General features: G+C 39.6%; 1 protein-coding gene and 1 long non-coding RNA gene across 3 annotated transcripts in view; one reads left to right on the top strand and one right to left on the bottom strand.

Moving 5' to 3' along the window:
- Positions 1-6,875, bottom strand: part of ndst4 (N-deacetylase and N-sulfotransferase 4) — a 149,355-nt gene extending 142,480 nt beyond the window's left edge. For both annotated transcript variants that reach the window (XM_016994116.2, XM_062983498.1), the window contains exon 1: positions 6,232-6,875. The gene's annotated coding sequence lies outside the window, so the exon portion shown is untranslated. The remainder of the gene's footprint in view (positions 1-6,231) is intronic.
- Positions 1-21,365, top strand: part of LOC134299728 (uncharacterized) — a 118,882-nt gene that overhangs the window by 62,956 nt on the left and 34,561 nt on the right. The gene's annotated exons all lie outside the window — the stretch shown is intronic.

Here is a 21,365-nt window from a genome sequence, read left to right on the forward strand (position 1 = left end):
CCATCAACCCTCTACATTTGATGGGGTTAGGGCACACAACCCTGTTGAAAGTGAAAAACCATAAAAATTGCTATACAATGTTCTCTCGCGACTTTGCAGTTCGCTTTTTGCGGACTCGCTACTTCATGGTTTTTCAATAAATATTAATGTAAAATATTTATCACAGTATTTTCACTGTTTTGTGAATTAAAAATATTAACTCTAACATTAAAAGAGTATTATAAATAATTTAAAAATTATGATTTACAGTAAATAGCATATTTACTCAGAAAAATAGGACTTGCGCAGCAGCCGTTTGAGATGCTACTTGCCAACGTGAGATTGTAAACAACACACAATTAGTTGACTGATGGAAAGCGACCAACCAAAGAATGCTGCTCTGTATCCCAGTCGCCGATTGGCTCAGTAACCATCACATCTTGTTTTCTTTCATTTGTGCGCAGCTACCCCTCTCCGGGAATGGGAATGGGAAAAGGTTATGTAGTGTATAAGTGTGTGAGGAGAGTTTTTAAAGACTTAAAATAGTGTATAACTACTAAAATAATGTATAAATATTAACATAAATATAGTTTCCCTACTTCACGGATTTTCACTTTTTGTGAGTGGTCCCACAATAAGTGAGGGAACACTGTATATTAACCTGTGATCTCTAGTAATTTCTAGGTCATCTGGCACAACTCTATGGTTAACTTAAGCAGGCCACAGACTTGCACTGGAATATCTAGAGATTCCTAGAGGGAACATCTGTGTATAATGTAAATGTGGAGGACAAACTGTGTGATTTTCAGTTACCTTTATCAGTAAGTACAGCTGTGTGGGCTCACTAAATTGTGAAGAAAAAATATCTTGAGAAGAACAGAGGCTGAGAGATAATTGTCCAAGGTAAATCTGTGAGTATATAGTGAACCTTCAACTTGATCTGAATAAGGACCTTCCAACACATTGCCCATGTTGACAACCAACAGACCATACAATTAATAGTGCAGGCACATGCTATATGACCCCACGTGAGCATTTGTTTTCTTCAAAAACTCATGTGATAGAAGATGTACACATTATGACGAATAACACATTAATGTTTTGACAGCATAATTCCTTTTTTTTAGTTATTGGGAACTTTTCTCAAGATTAGATTTAGTATGCATGGTATTCAATTTCTTTTTCATGTCACCCATTTTTATAGGTTAAAGTCTGTTCTCATTTAAAATAATATTAAGGTCATTTGCTCTTCCTTTTTTATGAATATAACACTGTCCTGAGTGTCTTTCGAAGAATACCATATAAGAGGCTCTTTTTAAAAAGTATTCTTAAACAAAGTCACACTAACTTCTCATTAGCAGAAAAAAGAAGTTTGCCAATATGAAATGAAAACTCTTCTGAGATAAAGCTCAGATATAATAGGTATTTTACATAATGTTTTCATATAAGTCACTCAAGAATACATCATTTCCAGCAGCCATAGTGGCTTGATATGGTTTCCAGCAAGTTACTATACTCTGATTTTGTTAGCTAAGGTCATTTAATATTTGAAAATAGGAGATATGATCATTCAACCATCAGTGAGCTACCAAGCACATTGTATTCTTGATATCTGAATGGAGCAAATTGTTCTATTATTAACATGCATGCAATAAAATGTTACAAGAATGTATTTTATCCTCAGAAGCAATTTCAAGGAAGGAATATGTATGAATTGGATTTATGTGTGAAGTCCAGATACACCAGCTGTGTCATCTTTATACCACACTTTATGGGGATTGCAAATTGTTTAGAGCTACTTGAAAAATCCAAGGCTGCACTGGGATTCTAATTAGAGCTTACAATTATTATTTGAAATGCTAATTTATTGTTAAATAATTTTACTGATGGTACTGGTACTACCTTTGGAAAAAATGCCGATGATAATAGTTATTTTTTTGTTGTTCTTATTTTTCAAACTCCACAGCTTCTTTGTTACCTCTAGAAGTAAAGAGTTACTTCCACATTCTAATTTCAATTTAGTCATCTCTATGAAGCATCCTTCCCATGTGGCAGAGTAAAATACATATTATTTCATAGAATTTCTGTAGCTGGTTTTAAAAAACAGAACATACATTTGTCATTTCTCCCATTCTTTAGCTGCAAACAAGATGCATACCAATTCTAAAAGAAAATTATTAGCTTTAATCTCTACGTAATGTTAAAAACATTTGATGTGTCAGATTCCTCATTTTCTCTGGAAAGCTTCTCAGAAGTTGCTATTTGCTCTTGACATTCTCAGAAGTTAGCATGTGATTGACCTAGATGTAGGAATAATTTTAAGAGTATTGAATGTAAACTAAAAGAAGCCTGTTCTTTTCGAGAGTAATTTCCCAGTCATTCCATACAAAAAGGCCTAAATACAATGCCAAGTTCTATACAGAAGAAACCTATAGAATCAGGGGGGAGCGGATCAGTTAACACTTACATAAATTATGTGGATTGAATAGATTGCTATAGTTGAGATTTTGCCAAAGAGAACTGAGCAATTCATAATGTAATCCTAGGCATCTCTCTCTCTCTCTCTCTCTCTCTCTCTCTCTCTCTCTCTTTCTCTCTCTCTCTCTGGAAGTAAACACCCAGCGAGTTCAAGTGCAATACTACAGCCATAAACAATCCAATCTGTCTAACTCAAACACACATAATTTTCAAAGTGTTTTGTGATAGCTGTGTCTCGATCAGAAGTAGTATATATGCAACCTGTGAGAAATATAAGGGTAAAGGTAAAGGTTTCCCCTGACGTTAAGTCCAGTCATGTCTGACTCTGGGGGTTGGTGCTCATCTCCATTTCTAAGCCGAAGAGCCGGCGTTGTCCGTAGACACCTCCAAGGTCATGTGGCTGGCATGACTGCATGGAACACCGTTACCTTCCCGCTGGAGCGGTACCTATTGATCTACTCACATTTGCATGTTTTCAAACTGCTAGGTTGGCAGAAACTGGAGATAACACCGGGCGCTCACTCCACTTCCTGGATTTGAACCTGGGACCTTTTGGTCTGCAAGTTCAGCAGTTCAGCGCTTTAACACACTGAGCCATCGGAGGCTCCGTGAGCAATATACATACATGAAAAAACGTTTCCTGCTGAACATCCCACACCCAACCAAAAAAAAAATTAACAGAAAATGGCTATGAATTAAGTTACTGCTATCTTTTCACCTCTTTCTCATTGAGACTCGCTAGGTCAGGAGAATGGTCTCCATATAATGTATTTGCCTACATTGCTGTGTCTGTAAAGGAGACTTTTCCATTACTGGGGTGGGAATCCTTTTCCACAGCTCAGTGATCCCTGGAACATGTGGGGTGGGTTTAACTTCAACTCTAACCCAGTAAAACTCTCAATACAGATGTTTGGATGGGAAGGGATCAAAGCTTTCTCTCACATACCAAATATTAGTTTGGTGTATACTCTGTGTGTGTACATGGGTAGGCATGTAAACCCCTGTCCAGGTTGTCCTCAAGCAAAGAGAAGTTATCTACTCCTCATGTATTCACACATGGCCAATGAAGCACATCTATGCACTGACTAAATAACATCGTTGCTTGAGAGAATCTTCAGATCTTTGTAACTTTCCCAAGAGCTAAGCTGAGCTGTCTTGTATTAAAAACACACGGGGCTTCCAATTGGAGGCAGTATCTTATTTTTCAGAGAAAGCACATTACTGTTGAGACACTGATCAGGAATTATGACCTGTCAAGTGAAGTATGTGTCAGACAGGTTATATTGCCATTGCATTACATTGCCAGACTTTTACATAAATCCTGTATAATAAGATTCTGTGAACACCATAGAAGAGGCACACAATGTTCAGGACCACATTGTCCACTTATACCCATATTATCCCTGCTTCTAGACAACCTCAAAGCACTGATCAGAGTTGTGGAAGTTATAGGCGTTTAAGAAGCACTGGTATATAATTTGTATAGAGAGATAGGAGTTAATGACAAGCAAATGGTCTGTGACTCAGCCGTTGCTATTTATATTTAAAACTAATTCACAGGCTTTGTTTTATTCTGTCAAATTGATGAGACAGAGCAAAACTATTCAGGAGCATTACCGAAAAGGCTCACTCTCTGCCAGGTTGGCACTGAATGGGGAGTCCTTTGCTTGCTGAAGACTATAAGGCATTAAACATGTGCAGAAAATCAACGGGTGCCTTCAAGGCTCAGAAAAGAAATAACACAAGCTTCTGAAACAAATATTCAACATTTCTGAACAACATTAAGCTTCCAAAGAGTACTTTGGCATGTGAAATGCGGGAAGGTTTTCTTCTGACAACATTCCGAGACATTTGAAAGCCCAGTTCTTTCTTTGACTTGAGAGAAAATTGGGCTACCAATTATTGTTTCCCAGTTCCTTCACATCACTGAAACTACTCTATAATAATAGAGTCATCTTTTCCTCTGTTTCACACTCTGAACAGGATACTTGGATGTAATGAAATATCAAAGAATTTCAAGCTAAACATTCTAGTTTATATTGGTTGTTTTTGCCAGGAATGTATGTCTCCTCCAAACATAGATTCTTTGAAGAATAGCTTGAAAGTTTTGATCTTTTGCCAACTTACTTGGGATAGCTACAGAGTAGGTTTACTTCAGAGTAGACATGAGTAAAGGTAAAGGTAAAGGTTTCCTCTGATGTTAAGTCCAGTCATGTCTGACTCTGGGGGTTGGTGCTCATCTCCATTTCTAAGCCGAAGAGCCGGCGTTGTCCGTAGACACCTCCAAGGTCATGTGGCCGGCATGACTGCATGGAGTGCTGTTACCTTCCCGCTAGAGCGGAACCTATTGATCTACTCACAATTGCATGTTTTCGAACTGCAAGTTTGGCAGAAGCTGGGGCTAACAGTGGGCGCTCACTCCGCTCCTGGGATTTGAACCTGGGACATTGCGGTCTGCAAGTTCAGCAGCTCAGTGCTTTAACACACTTCGCCACCGGGGCTCCAGACATGAGTAAGCATGGCTAATAAGAATTAGAGTGGGGTTTTTTTTGTTAAAAAAAGAATATTTATTCCTGGCAATTTGTGTGTCTACACTGCCATATAATCCTTACACAATGCATTTGTTAAGCAGTTTTTCTTAATAAGGCATACAAGCAGACTGTATGGGAAAATAGAACAGAAATAGTTCTAGCTGCCTTCGGATGATTTACATTGATTTCCGGCTCCGATGAATAATATGATTCACTTCAAGGAACAACTTTCATTTGAGTATTTATTCCTGGCAGCAGTAACTTGGAGCCAGAAGATATAATGCTGGAAATGCTATGCTTTTCTTGCTTTAATCCTGTAGCAATGAGCACTTTCTCTTCATATCTTATTGCGTTTTCCCTCACATCCCCCCACTTTCAACCAAAAGCAATTGGTACTTGCAAGCAGGGAACAATCACTCTCTCGTAAATGTCCCAGACGGATGCTGTTCTGCTACAAAACCAGTGGAACATGACACATTTGCCTCCTACCAGATTAGGTACGAGGGGATGAGCACGAAGTTGACATCTTTCTAGGCAATCATAACCTTTCAGTTTGCTTTTTTTTTTTTTTTTGTAAAAGAAAATAGGCACAGATGTCAGGAGAGCCTGAAGTATATCTCCAGAATAAGCACATCAAGTTAATTTTGTCCTGTTCAGGGCCATAGCCAGAAAAAAAATCAGTGGGAGGGGGGTTGCAACTTTTTTTTAGCGAATCATGAAGAGTAGTTTTATAATGTAAAATAATTTAGAAATCAGGCTCAATCGATAAACTTAAGTGGACACTCAAGAAAGATAAACTTCAGTGGACATTCATGGGGATTTGGTGAATCAGTTAAAATTTGTGAGTAAACCAGATTTTTTTTAAAAAAAAAAACCTAAAAAACTTCGGGGAGGGGATTGAACCCCTAACCCCCCTCCTCCTCCTTGGCTACAGCCTTGGTCCTGTGACTCCCTCTCACTCATTTACCGCTAAGGTCAGTTTACCTTTCCAATCTGGCCAGGGCTGACAACAATCAATGGAATAAGACATTTACACTGACAGGATAATGGGAACTGCCTCTGAAACTTGAGAAATGGAAAACACACGTTATAAATTGTGGACTCCCTCTCCTGTTCTGCTCTGTCCAAGTCTACATGTGTTACAAATATTCACACAACTGGGTGCATTCCACATAGATGGATGCAAACAACACAGAAAGGGGCTTCACCGCTCCTCCTGAGCCACGCTATGGAATCGGCTTACCCAAAGAGAGGCTCTTCGCAAGTCCATGGGACGTGTGGCTTCCGGAGAGGCTGTTCCTTCAGCCCCGGGCAAGACAGGACTTTCCTTCTGCCTGTTCTGCAAACCTCATGCCCACTGCTTGCATAGCATCCCAAGAAGACGCCTCCTGCTGCCTTGCTTTGCCTTGTCTCTTGGACTCCGCGGGAACGGCGGTCACATTTTTATTTATACACACGGACGGTCCTCCTCTCTCTCTCTCTCTCTTTCTCTCTCTTTAACCCTTCCCAGCTGGAAGGATTCAAACCTCCGTTGAAAGGCAGCTTGCTTCCCGGACAGCCGTCACCGAAGAGCAGAAAAGGGGAGGCGAAGAGAACTCCTTCATCATCATCACTCGAGGACCAGCTGCTTCGCCTCTTGCCTCGCCGGGCTCTTCTCGCTCTTCCCTTCCTCCCTTCGCATGATGTGTCTGTCTACAGAACTATGAATCCGGCTTGGGAGGATTATGATTGGCAGAAGCAGCCAATTCCTTCAGCTAATCATCCTCCCGCTTTTCAAGGACTAGAAGCGGCTGTGATGTCACCCAGGCGGCGCAGTGTGGGCTCACACCCGGCAGCAAAGGCGGCGGCGGCGGAGGAGGAGGATTCAGGGATCAGCGGCAGGCGCCTCGTGGCCGCGGGACAGACTGATTGGCCGCCCCGAAGGATTGGCATCTCCTCTCCTCGCACAGCCGGACACGCTCGCCATCCTTCCCATCGTCATTGCCATCATTACCTGCCTGCGTTCGATCCACGCGTGGGTATTGACATCTCGGTCGGGAAAAAGAGGAACGGCGGAGAAAGGAAAAAAGTTTGAAGGGCCATTTCCTTCTCATCAGGAAGACAGCCACAAAGTAGAAAGGGAAATGAAGCAAGAGGCTCATCCTTGTCCAAGAGAGGCAAGGGTTCATCCTTCCACTCTAAAATTCAGGACAATTTGGGGCTGCATCTAAAGTGGCTTGACTCTTTCATCCCCCACCACTTTAAATGGTGGAGAATGCATGGAGGAGAACACAAACACATATACAGTAGAGTCTCACTTATCCAACATAAACGGGCCGGCAGAATGTTGGATAAGCGAATATGTTGGATAATAAGGAGGCATTAAGGAAAAGCCTATTAAACATCAAATTAGGTTATTGTTTTACAAATTAAGCACCAAAACATCATGTTATACAACAAATTTGACAGAAAAAGTAGTTCAATATGCAGTAATGCTACGTAGGAATTACTGTATTTATGAATAGGTAAGGTAAAGGTTTTCCCCTGAGTTAAGTCTGGGGGTTGGTGCTCATCTCCATTTCTAAGCCGAAGAGCCGGTATTGTCCGTAGACATCTCCAAGGTCACATGGTCGGTATGACTGCATGGAGCGCCGTTACTTTCCCGCTGAAACCGTACCTATTGATCTACTCACATTTGCATGTTTTCGAACTGCTAGGTTTGCAGGAGCTGGGGCTAACAGCAGGGGCTAACTCATTCCGCTCCCGGGATTTGAGCCTGGGACCTTTTGTCTGCAAGTTCAGCAGCTCAGCGCTTTAACACACTGAGCCACCACAAGGGTATTTATGAATATAGCACCAAAATACCATGATGTATTGAAAACATTGACTACAAAAATGCATTGGATAATCCAGAACGTTGGATAAGCTAGTATTGGATAAGTGAGACTCTACTGTATATGTAAAACCAGTTTTGAAAATCACAGCTAATGTAGCAATGTATTATTATTACTATTAATATCCCTCTTTTCTCCCGTGGGGGGGATTCAAAGCAGCATACAACATATACAATTCACACAAATATATCTGACCACAATATATAATCAGTTAAAACATCATATCCCCAAATAAAAACCCAATTAACGTATCAAATAAAACAATTTTAAAAACTTACAGCAAGCACCATTTAAAGACTTCCATAACCTCTGTGGTCCTTCATGGGTGCATCTCCGTCTACACTGTGGAATGGATGAGGTTTGACACCACCTCAAACTGCCATGGGAGCCCCAGTGGTGCAACCGCTGAGCTGCTGAACTTGCTGACTGAAAGGTCTGCAGTTTGAATCCAGGGAGCGGGGTGACCTCCCACTGTTAGCCCCAACTTCTGCCAATCTAGCAGCTTGAAAACATGCAAAAGTGAGTAGATCAATAGGTACTGCTCTGGCGGGAAGGTAACGGCACTCCATGCGGTCATGCCAGCCACATGACCTTGGAGGTGTCTACGGACAATGCCTGCTCTTCGGCTTAGAAATGCAGATGAGCACAATCCCCCAGAGTCAAACACCACTAGACTAAACCTTTACCTTTTATCCCCTGGTGGCACAGTGGATTAAATGCTTGTGCTGGCAGGACTGCTGACTTGAAGGTTGGGTCGCTGGCCTGAGGGTTACTGGTTTGAATCCAACCTGGGGAGAGCACGGATGAGCTCCAGCTCTATGTGGGGACATGAGAGAAGCCGCCCACAAGGATGATAAAAACATCAAAACATCAGGGCGTCCCCTGGGCAACATTCTTGCAGATGACCAATTCTCTCACACCAGAAGCAACTTGCAGTTTTTCAAGTCACTCCTGACACGAAAAAAACCCCTTTTATCCGCCAAGGCAGAAAATCCCATGATATCTGCTTTTAACTGGGTTTTCTGAGTCCACACTGCCATATATTCCAGTTCAAAGCAGATATTGTGGGATTTTATTCAGCTGTGTTCAGCTGTATTCCAGTGCTAAGGAATAGTGGGAGTTGTAATTTTACCAGGTCTTTAGCCTTCTCTGCCAAAGAGGCCTAGTGGCTGACCAAACTGCAACATGCAGGATTCCACAACACTGAGCCATGTCAGTTAAAGTGGCATCAAACTTCATTAATTCCAAAGTGTAGATGCACCCATGGAGAACCATTTTGATCCAGAATTGTTACAATAGCTGTGTGTTTCAAAACTGGGAGTGCATATGTGTGTCTGTGTGTCTTCTGGCCCATGCAACCCTCCACCATCTGTATAAAACAAGACATTCTGACTGCTGCGACTCTTATAAATTGTGGAGTAAACAGAATTAATTGGATTCATATATTTCTTTTTTAAAAATACGTTTTTATTGTAAACACTGGTAGAATAATATCAACATCCATCACCATTTCAATATACATATCAAATTATATATTCTTAGTAATATTATCCTTGCTAATTCCACTTTAATCTCCCACATGTCTATTGGCTTTTCACCTCTCCCCCCACCCTCTGGGAACAGTACTTTCTTTCATTCAGATATTATTTTAATTGATCAATCATAAATAGAGAATGATTCAATTCTTTATATTTACTTTGTCCTTTGACTTTATCTATCAATCTTCCCCATTGGTCTTGGCTATAACCCTATGTACACAGACTAAGAGTAAGATTCACTGGAAATGACAAGCTTTTGAATACAAGAAACAAAACCTTTTTTAAAAAGAGAAGTCAACAAGCTTTGGTTTTGAGTGACCATGAACTCCATGCGTTCATGCCAGATACCAGTGGCAGAAACACAGTACCATTTGTTATTGTGTGCCTTCAACATTTCCAGTTTATGACAACCCTAAGTCTTGAGGGATCCCTGGTGGCACAGTGGGTTAAACTGCTGAGCTGCTGAACTTGCTGACCAAAAGTTCAGCAGTTTGAATTTGGAGAATGGGGTGAGCTCCCGCTGTTAGCCCCAGCTTCTGCCAACCTAGCAGTTCGAAAACATGCAAATGTGGGTAAATCAATAGATACCACTCTGGCGAGAAGGTAACGGAGTTCCATGCAGTCATGCCAGCCACATGGCCATGGAGGCGTCTATGGACAATGTCAGCTCTTCGGCTTAGAAATGCAGATGAGCACCAACCCAGAGTCAGACACGACTAGACTTAAATGTCAGGGGAAACCTTTTAGGGAAACCTAAATCTTGAGAGCCAATTTAAGGCTCTACCACAGGGTTTTCTTGTCAAGATTTGTTCAGAAGAGGATTGTCATTGTCTTTCTCTGAGGCTGAGAGAGTGTGGCTTGCCCAAAGTCTACCACACTATGCATTAGAAATCTAAGGCCCCTTCTACACTGTTAAATAATCCAGATTATCAAAGCAGGTAATCCACATTATCTGCTTTGAACTGGATTTTGAGAGTCTACATTGCCATATTATCCAGTTCAAAGCAGGTAATCTGGATTTTATATGACAGTGTAGAAGGGTCCTAAATCAACTACCTTTCAGTTTGTTTTTAGAATTGGAGATATTATGAGATGCTGCCCAAACACATTCAAGGCTGCCTTCTGAGGCCCCGTCTACACTGCCATATAAAATCCAGATTATCTACTTTGAATTGGATTATATGGCAGTGTAGACTCATATAATCCAAAGCAGATAATGTGAATTATTTGTTTTCATAATCTGGATCATATGGCAGTGTAGAAGGGGCCTGAGTCATAAGAACTTAAAAAATAGAAAGAAAACAAAGCAAAGGGGTAGCTGCAGTATCGATGCTGAGGGGAAGTGGTACTGTCTGTTAAAAGTAACCACCTCCCTCTAGAAGTAATGCAATAACTTAAACACAGTAAGGTAATAATTTAAAGCAACAACTATTACATTCTCAGCAACTTGTCAAGGATGTTGCTTCAGCTGTGACAGCACATGAAGTTTAAAAATGTGCCCTTTAGGAGATTCCACCTAAACATTAGGAATAACTTAGAAAATAATAATAGAGTTGGAAGAGACCACAAGGGACCATCCAGTTCAAACCCCTGTCATGCAGGAAAAGCACAATCAAGGCACTCCTGACAGATGAACATTCAATCTCTGCTCAAAAACCTCCAGAGAGGGAGACTCTACCACACTCCAAGGCAGCATGTTCCACTTCCAAACTGTTCTTACCATCAGGAAGTTCTTCCTAATGCTTAGATGGAATATCTTTCCCTGCAATTTGAATTCATTGCTCCCCATCCTAGTCTCTACAGCAGCAGAAAACAAGCTTGTCAATGTGACATCCTTTCAAATGCAGTATTTGAACATTGTGATCATGTCTCTCTCAACCTTCTCATGTCCAAGCTAACTTTACAGATGCCTTTCTGTCTTCCTAGATGGCCATCACAGAATTCTATAGTTCTATTATTCTGTTACACTTTTTATTTTCTCTTTCTACAAAAAAAAGTGCTCAAAGAGCCTAATAACATCATTAAAAATTAAACAAAACAATAAAGCCATCTAAATTATCACTAAAATTAAAATCATTGTTATCAATTACTGATTTTAATGGTTTTAATTTTTTTAATTAAAATTTAAAGAAGTGAAAAGGCAAGGTTGAAAAGATGTGTTCACACCCTTCCTAACACCATAGCAACTCATCTCAATTCTTGAAGTGGGAGGAAAGAAACAAAGAAAAACATAATTATATTACCAATTACAGACCCTGGGGGCTGGAGGTTTTAATTTGCCATTTTAAGCTATTTTTTCAGTATATGTCAGGAACCATTCAGGATCATTCTGTACCATTTAGGAAGATTCACTGGAAGCCCTGACATGTGACCCACAAGTCTCACAATTTCTGTGAGTTTAATAAAGGGGCCTATTCTCCAAGTCCAAATTTAGCAAGGATACATTAGATTAATAATATACAGTATTATCCTGCTTTTGTTATGCCCCGGTCTAACTCTACCCCTCCTTTCCCCTTTCTGTCTTGGGGTGCATCTACACATAGAATTAAGGCAGTTTGACACCACTTTAACTGCCATGACTCAGCTCTATGGAATTCTGGAAGTCGTGGTTTGATGCGTCACCAAGCACTCTGGCAGATAAGGTTTAAAACAGTGGTTCTCAACCTGTGGGTCCCCAGGTGTTTTGATCTACAACTCCCAGAAATCCCAGCCAGTTGGGATTTCTGGGTGTTGAAGGCTAAAATATCTGGGGATCCACAGGTTGAGGACCACTGGTTTAAGACCTTGTAAAACTACAACTCCCATGATTCCATAGCTTTCAGCCATAACAGTTAAAGTGGTGTCAAACTGCATTAATTCTGTGTGTAAATAGGTGCACATAGAATTAATTCAGTGAGGATAGAAATGAGTGGGGAGAATAAAAGGTAAAAAAGGTAAAGATTTCCCCAGATGTTAAGTCCAGTCGTGTCCGACTCTGGGGCTCATTTCCATTTCTAAGCCGAAGAGCCGGTGTTGTCCATAGACACCTTCAAGGTCATGTGGCTGGCATGGAGTGCTGTTACCTTCCCGCCGGAGTGGTACCTATTGATCTACTCACATTGGCATGTTTTCGAACTGCTAGGTTGGCAGGAGCTGGAGCTAACAGTGGCTGCTCACGCCGCTCCCAGGGTTTGAACCTGGGACCTTTCGGTCTGCAAGTTCAGCAGCTCAGCGCTTTAACGCACTTCGCCACCGGGGCTCCGAATAAAAGGTACTGTTACATTATTTGGATGGAGGTCACTAGGGGGCACTAGAGAGAGAATGATACTTCATTTTATGGGGGTGGATGGTGGGTTGACGGAGTAAAACTAATTCCCCCTGTTTTCCTGTTATTCCCCTCACCCATGTCCTCATCGTGGAAGCAACCCTCCTTTATGATAGGGAGAAAAAGGGAGGGGGAAATAATAAGTGAAAATGGGGGAAGTAGATTTCCTCTTTCAATTCCCCCCCCCCCAAAAAAATGAAGTATCCTTCTCTCTCTAGAAGCCCCTAGTGGCCTCTGTCTGGATAATGGGACAATACAGAAGAAAGAAGTAGTTGGTCTCCGTTTTAAGAAAAAGGGAAATGGGAGGCATTTGAGAGCACATCCTCCTTTCTTTCCTTTTTGGGGTGGATGCCCTCCAAATCCTCCCTGCCTCCTGAATTTTCTCTTCCCTTTGATCCTATGCCGCCACCACCAGTAGCAGTGGTGCACCCCCTTATGGCTTGCCAACTGCTGGATCATAGGGGGATCTCAGCTAGAATCTTATTTTGCTTGTTCACTAGTAGCAAGTCCCACTGAATTTTGTAAGACTGAGACACTTTCACGCTATACAGTTACAGCATTGTGATTCTTACTTAATGATCATGACACTAAGTGACCAGAAGTTGCTGCTAACTGTGAGAGAAATAAGGTTGAACATTGTGAAAGCCATCCACAGCATGGCTATCAGCCTCTTCCCAGTAGACTCAAATCAAGGAGAAGCTTCATGAGAACCACCACTCCTCTTATCGTTCCCCCAGCAATAGCAAGAGCATCCCTCTGGGAAGCTAAACCAGGAAATCCCAATTGGATGCCCCCCCCCCCCGAGAGTCTGCCTACAGGGGCAAATCAAGAATGGGCAACTTGGAAGTCCCTGAAAAGATTTAGAAGTGGAGTGGGCAGATCAAAAGACAACCTGGCAAAATGGCACTACCTAAAAGAATCCTCCACCTTGTGTGATGTGGAGCAGAATAGACAGTTCTGCATCAGTATGCTTGTCTGCAATGTCCTACCTCATGTACAGAGTAAGAATTGTTTGATGCTACAAACAATGCAGTCGCTGTTGCCCGTTTTTGGTCAAAAGATATTTAACCACTTGTGCTCCTTCTATTTTTATCAGTTTCATACTAATTTATGCAGTGCTTTTGATACGAAATAAATAAACCATGACAATGACTTATGGAATTGATAGTTTATTGAGGCACTAAAGCTCTCTGGCTGGGAATCTGAATACTCTTTGGTAAACATCAAGGCCAAGGGTTTGCTGTTCACAATGTTATTTTAGCTTGCATTAATAGAACCATAATTTCCAAGTTGAAGGCTGCAATAGTCCTCCTTATATACTGTGCTGATCAGGTCTCGTTTGTATTCAGTTGAATCTTTTAAATATATTTGGGAAATATTCCATTGTTCTCTTTGCCCAAAGTTTTGAAACATCTCCAGAATTTTCAAGATCCATCTCCACCCTACATATGAATACAAAATTCAATATACAGTCTGAATATCTATTTATGATACACATTTTCTAGCAGCTTAATATCATGGTTCTGTACTGTCAGAGTTATTATTTACTGAGGTACATTTGAGAATTCTTTGCTGGGGAATTTCAATGCTGTCGTTCAGGACAGTGCACTAGAGCTTTCTATCAGGAAATTCTATGTACATCAGCGACTAAATACAAATCCTGGAAATACATAGTATGGAATTAAGATACTTAAACGGGTGTCAAGCTGCTAAAATTGTGAACCTGGCATTTTGAAGTCACATATGTCTAGTTTTAGAGTTGTGCATTTCTCTGTATGAACCCATACTTGTGAAAACATAGGGTGGGAACATGCTATCCACTATACATCTTACTCAAGGATAATTCCAAACACATTTAAAAGTCTGTTTCCATCCACAGAATTGCCTTTGAACATCTTTGTCAGGGCCAATTCTTTCTTGTGGATAAATCAATTCACAAAAACAGGATCGCTTCAGGGACTTAGTAATAAAACTATCACAGGCAACTGGCAGCCTAATTCAAAAGAGCTTCATAATAAAGACAATGGGTTTGCAGTTGTAAGGCTCCCATTTTCAGGTCTTGTTTTCAAGCCTTCAGACAGGCCTACAGCTTTTGGGATAGACCAGCAGGGGGTTAATCTCTACCACTACTCTTTTCTTTATGAAAGGCAGGATGAGGGGAAAGATCCATATAATCCATTTTATTTTATTGTTCTCAAGGCCTCTTTGGCAACTTCTTTGGGGTGGATTGAAATGTTACAGTTCAGCTGAACAACTGAAATGGACCTGGAAAACAGAAGCATACTTGATTTTTTTTAAAAGTGGAAGAGACAAGGGGGTATGGGAAAGACTTTCAGCAGTCATCATTATACTTATACAGTTTATGAGGGGGAAAAATGAATAGAAGTATTCAAAATAAAGCACTTCTTTTTACAATGCAAAATGCATGTAAGACCACATTTAGCCCACTTGGTCTATGCTAAATCTTTCCTCCAGTCTCTCTTTACACAAATCCTGTTTCCTGTCTATTGAAATCTAACATTTTACACTTCCATGGATAATCAACCTTTTCCAATTTTTTGAAGCAGCTAGGTTCCTCAGACCTGGCAGGTTCCTCTGTCCTTTTTGCCAAGCTTTCTTAGATACCCGCTATGCTATTCCTTTGTATTTAATGGGACATCAATAGAATGCAATAGCACAGATGCTCCTGGTGAGGGATTTCAGCCAAGTGGTTAAGCTTGTCCTCTGAAATTTGTTTTAATTTAGATGCTAAAATCAATGTGCTTAGTCTGTCCCAAAGCTTTGTTGCTTAGCAGAACAGCCTGCCACAAGGAAGAATCCAACAGAAAGCAGCTTGTCTAGTGGTTTTTACCACTTCATATTGTTCAGTACTGCGCAAGCATCTTGAATGGGGGAGAAAGCATCCTAGCAGAACTTTGGACACGTCAAACTTCTGAAAAAAGATATTAAAATGGTGGAGTATTTCTATATTTCAGAGGAACTGGCAAACCTACCTCTGAGCATTCTTGGCCTAAGAAAATCCTGTGAAATTAATGAGGCTGCCATAAGTCAACAGGCAACTTGAAGACCCCCCCCCCCCCCGACACACACACACACTTCTAGATCCAGTGTTGTGGTTGGAGCCCCAGGTGGGACTCAGTGGCACAGACAGAGTACCTTTACAAACATGATTAATTCAGTAACTGTGTTTCGCCCTGAACAGGAATAGCTTGGCTACAGTGATTCATGCTCTGGTAACCTCCCAAATGGATTACTGGAGTGTGTTATACATGGGGCTGTCTTTGACATTGATATGAAAGGGGCAATCAGAACAGAATTCACTGCTAGAATTCTGACTGCATAAACTAGGTGGAACCCTGTTACACCAGTTTTGAAAAGAAACTTCTTTGGTTGCCTATTCATTCCCAGGCACAAGGTAAAGCACTGATGCTAAGCTTTAGATGCCTACATGATTTGAGACCAATTACTTCCTCCCATATTTTAGGATCTTCAGATACTTTCAACCTGTGTAGAGGAGAAAGGAGAGTGAATGGCAACCAGTGAGTTCCAAGCTAAAGATGTGATGAATCTGCCGTGGGTTTTATCCTAATTACAGTGCTGAACCCTAGTTAATACTAAGGTTCATACTATTCTCAGGGTATCAGTCTGAAGTGCACCAGTACATCCCAACTCAGAGCCTAGGTCATCTCAACTTCAGATGAAGTCTTTTCAAAGCACCATGAATAAGAAAGTGGGAAATGAATGAAATATTCACAATGGAGAATTTTTGGGGTGGTGCCCAGTTTTGGAACAACCTCCCCAAGAATGTCTAATGAGCACAAATATTTTTAGTATTAGCTCATCCTTGTTTGTCCATACATTTCTTTTGAACTGCATATTTTTGCATCTGTCATGTTTTATCTGTTGTAGACTTCCATTGAATCATTCAGAATAAAGCACAGGGTTTTTAAAATAAGTATTCTCAGCCAATTGTTCAATAGCGGCAACTGTAATTTCAGGTTCTTGTTGTTCTCCTGAAATTTCAACAGCTTTCTTTAGGAGCGTTTCCTCATTTTTATTCTAATACTATATCATATTAACCCACAATGGAGTCAATTTCATGCTACACAATTACATTACTATGATTCTACATTAAATCATAAGACATAATCCTATGGTATCTTGTAGTTTTTAATTTGCTAAGAATTTTAAATGTACCTTCCTAAATCACAAATCTCAGGATTCCATAGGATGGAACCATTCCAGTTAAAGTGGAATTATAGTTCCATATTTGTTTAGTGTGTAAATGCTCCATGCCCACAGTGAGATCTTAATGTCCAAGACAGGATAGTCCATACGTGATGACTCAGACAGTTTGTGGTCCTTGATTCCCTTAAACTCCATTGATCACCCTTTTTCAAAGAATGCACAAAAATAAAGCGTGCACAAAACGATGCACATGTTTTCATAGGTAAATTTGGAAACATCTATTATTTACATAATTTCACACTGAAACTGAATAAAAACAAATGAACAACACAAAAATCAATGGAGAAAATATACATAACTTAATAAGTTGAGTAAGTGAACAAATAAGGAGAAATGTTTTTATGATATGTATTTTATGGCAATGTGTTTTAACTGTGCCATGCATCTCTTTGAGCTGTGAGGAGAAGTGGGTAACAAATAAAAAATATGATGATGATGATAATGATGATGATGATGATTATTATTATTTAAAATCTAGAGATTTGAATTGCAAAGATAATCAAGTTTCACTTTTAAAAACAACATAAGAACAGGAAGAAAATGTAGGTGGGATTCAAAAAGAAAATAAATCAAACTGAGGTATTTTTAGACCCCTATGCTGATTTTGGTTAGTGCAAAGTACAGGTCAAGATATGTGCACATAGATCGTGTTATGCCATATCCAAAATTGAAAGAAACCATTCAGGTCTGGCACTGCTATAGCATGAAGTGGTCATTTCAGGAGGCAGAAGGTCAGAAGTAGGGAGCATCATGGTGATATCAGCCTCCCTGTTCCATGACTTATGTATTTTATTTCATATGGCTGAAATGAAGCTACATCTAGTGTATGGATTTAGACCCATATTGGACATGGAAATGAAGGTGTATAGATTGACAGAGGATCTCACTGCTGTAATGAATTTGCATTAATTATCCACATACAGAATTTTTGACAATTACTTGAGTCAAGGATCACAGGAAAACATTGTCCTTACAGAGACTACAACACTGTAACTCTTTAGAGTGATGAGTTTTAGTAGAATAGAGTTACCATGTAATCTTAAACATCTATATAAATATAGTTGTAATAGTCACCATAAAGCCTATTTAGGGCATCACCTTTTAGCATGTAATAAGTTCCTCTATGGTCTGATATCACAGAATGGAACCCATCCTACCTTTAATTAACAGATGTCTTTGTGGCTGATTTGAAACTGCTCAAAATATTTCAGTGATAGAAGTCATAGTGTATTTTCCACATTGATATTTTATTTTAGAAGCAAAAATAAATTTTAGGAAAATTAAACAACAATTTAGTCAAAGTGGTCAAGGGTGTAGACAACAATGGAAACTCTTGCATTTTGCAACCAAGGAGGCCTGCAAGTTTCGATTATCTTATGTCAGCTATACTAGACATACTGGAAGGCAGAGTTCTTCAGTTAGTGAGGGTGCAATCTATACACATTATAGATTGTCAATTGGCTTGCCATTAATGTGTTTTGTTCCCATTAGTGGGGAAGTTATAGCTAGAACCATGGCAATGGCAATGCTCTTCAGTTATCTGCATCAGACAACAATCCATCTTCTAATTAACTCTTTTGTATTCTATAGATTTTTTCCAGTACATTCCAGAAACAATGCCAGACACTATTTTCACCCGATAAAGAGCATTTCACCTGAACTGTGGTGTTTTAAATATATACTTCAGTTTATTATCTGCATCTGTTGGAAATTACAACCTTCTTCAAGCCACCTCCCATAATTTGTTTATCTATAATCCTGTTGTTTATTGTATTTGTATTGTATTGTTGTATTATGTTCTGGTATGCAGCTTTCTTTCCTTGCTCTAAGTTTTCCTAAGAAGTTGTGGGAGGGGATGCAGACCACATGATCTGCTCTGAGATAAGCACAGATCACAGACTTCTTTAGACTTTGAGACTGCAGAAATTGCAGACTTTCAATCATTTACCTGCTGTTTATTCTAAAGAGATGTTGTGACTGGATGACACATAGAAACTATCTCAAACATATCTGTAACTGACTGATAAGTTGTGTACCTGTGTATGCTGAACACATGAAGGTTGTGAGTAAACCAAATATGGCATTTTTACCAAAGTCTACTTCATCTCTTGAGTGCATAATATAAAACAAGCTGTTTTATGAGAGAGTAGATATATTTTTGGGCACTGAAAGATGACTTCTGAAGAACTGCTATTTTATGCATTGGCATATTATCTGTTTTCCTAACAGATCAGAAACAACAAGTTATTCAGTCTAACAATTGAAGCCTACATTTGGTTATATACCACTTGAGAAGATTCTACTCAAACGGGTTTTTGGCTCTTCTCTAAAAGACTATAAATGCCATTCTCTAAAGGTTATGATCTCTAAAAGGTCATGCTTTTCTAAAAGCATCTGCCACTGAGATCTCGAGAACGATAGATTCCCCACTTTACTGATACATGCATAACAATTAGTCTTCTTCAGTCTGGCATCCTCCAGATGTCCTGGGCTGCAAATTCTAACACTTCTAATAACTCTGTTCTTAACTATATTGGCAGAGAATAATGGGATTTGTAGTCCAATAGTTATGGATGATAATAGATTAAGAAACTTGAAATTACATGGTTTATTTTCTTCTTTCAGAATGTTGTAAACAGATATTCAAACAAATGAAAACTTCAGGCTATGAAGGAGAGAAGTAAATTCTGTACCATTGGTTTAACACTGGCCTTTTTTAAAGGTACAGATAACATATGCAATGATCTACAATACTAGTGCTGGTGAAAGGTAGCCCAGCTTATGAAATATGTACATGTTGCTAATAAGGCCTTTGGAAGACTTGTGCAGTCCTTAATATTTTCATCATGCATGCGTTAAATATATGTAATGGGCATATCTTTTTTTTTTAAATAAATTTTTATTCAGATTTTCTTACACATACATACAGTACAGTAAAAAATAAAAATGGAGATGGTTCACAGGGGTTGGTGAAAAGGGGAGAAGAGGTAAAGAAAAAAAAAAGGGAAGGAAGAGGGAAGGGGGGGAAGGGAGGGAGGGGATACAGAAGTCCTTCCGCTTTCTATTCTTTGTGGGCTAGGTTCTGTTCCATTTCTTTCTTTTTTACATTTATTGGACTAGTTTTGGTCATTGTGAGTGTCCTCGGATTCTTCTTTGCTTATTTCTCCTTTGCCTTTTCCTTGTATTCTACATATTTTTCCCAGTTAGTTGATTTTATTGTATTACCCCTGTTTATTTTCATTAGATATGGGCATATCTTGATATACAACAGTGTTCTCATGACCATTGGTCAACATAAACTATTCTATATATATAGCAGAGCCAACACTAATATGCTAGGCTGATTGCATGATTTCACATATATAAAACCTAAATGTTACAGGGAATTGTAAACTGTTGCTTACAATGAGACATTTTTTAAAAAAATCACCCAACAATTTGGAAGTAGGACTCTAGTATTTCCCTCTGTACTTTGGAATCTCATGTTGCTCCATTCTTAATCTTGTAAATTTCCTGCCAATACTAATTTTTCCTTGTATGTGGTTACTAATGTAGACTGCAAACCCAACAGCAGGGAAGTGTCAGATGAACTGCTGTATTTGTAAGCTGCTCTGGGAGTCTTTTTGGTTGAAGGGTGGGTTATAAACAGTTTAATTTATAAACAGTGTGTTTCAAATGATTAGCAATCTTTTATCTTTGGTGTATCCATATCAGGCATTACTAAAGTAGACGTATCAAGGATAAAAGATTGTGAGAAAGCTATCTTGATGTGATAATTTTAAAATTTATTTTTTTCGTGGATTTACCAGTGTTCAGAGGCAGAATAGAAATGTACAATTAGAAAGTGTGTGTGCGTGCATGTGTGTGTACCATTGGTACACCACAAACACACACACAATGTTTTCCCTTTGAATTTATATCACTTCCATTTTTCTGAAGCATGTGCTTCAGAAAGCATATCTTGGAAATAATTCCCACTGTGGGACACATCACTGAACAGAATCCATGGTGGGCCAGAGCCCTGAACATTGTCTTGACTTATCAAAAATGTCCTTAAAGAAAGGAATTACAGCTTTATGAGACAGTTTTTAAAAAAATCCTTTTTTCAGCAGCATAGACACAGGGACTGTACACTAGTTCCAGAAGATAAAACTTGTAGGTTGGATGACACTCAATTGGGGTACAGCAGAGGACAAGTAGCACTGTGGCTAATGATGCAACTGGACTCAAGCCAAAATGGCATTTAGTTGTTGACATGCTCACAAGTGAAAGGAAATACTAAAGCTGCACAACCCATATTATAGAAACATGGAATATGAGAAGCATGAATCAGGGGAAGCTAGACATAAGCATGAAATGAAATATATAAATATTGCAGGACTTGTGGTGAATGAGCTAAAGTTGATAGGAATGG

Source organism: Anolis carolinensis, chromosome 5 (assembly GCF_035594765.1).
Source record: "Anolis carolinensis isolate JA03-04 chromosome 5, rAnoCar3.1.pri, whole genome shotgun sequence".
In the NCBI taxonomy this organism is placed as follows: Eukaryota; Metazoa; Chordata; class Lepidosauria; order Squamata; family Dactyloidae; genus Anolis; species Anolis carolinensis.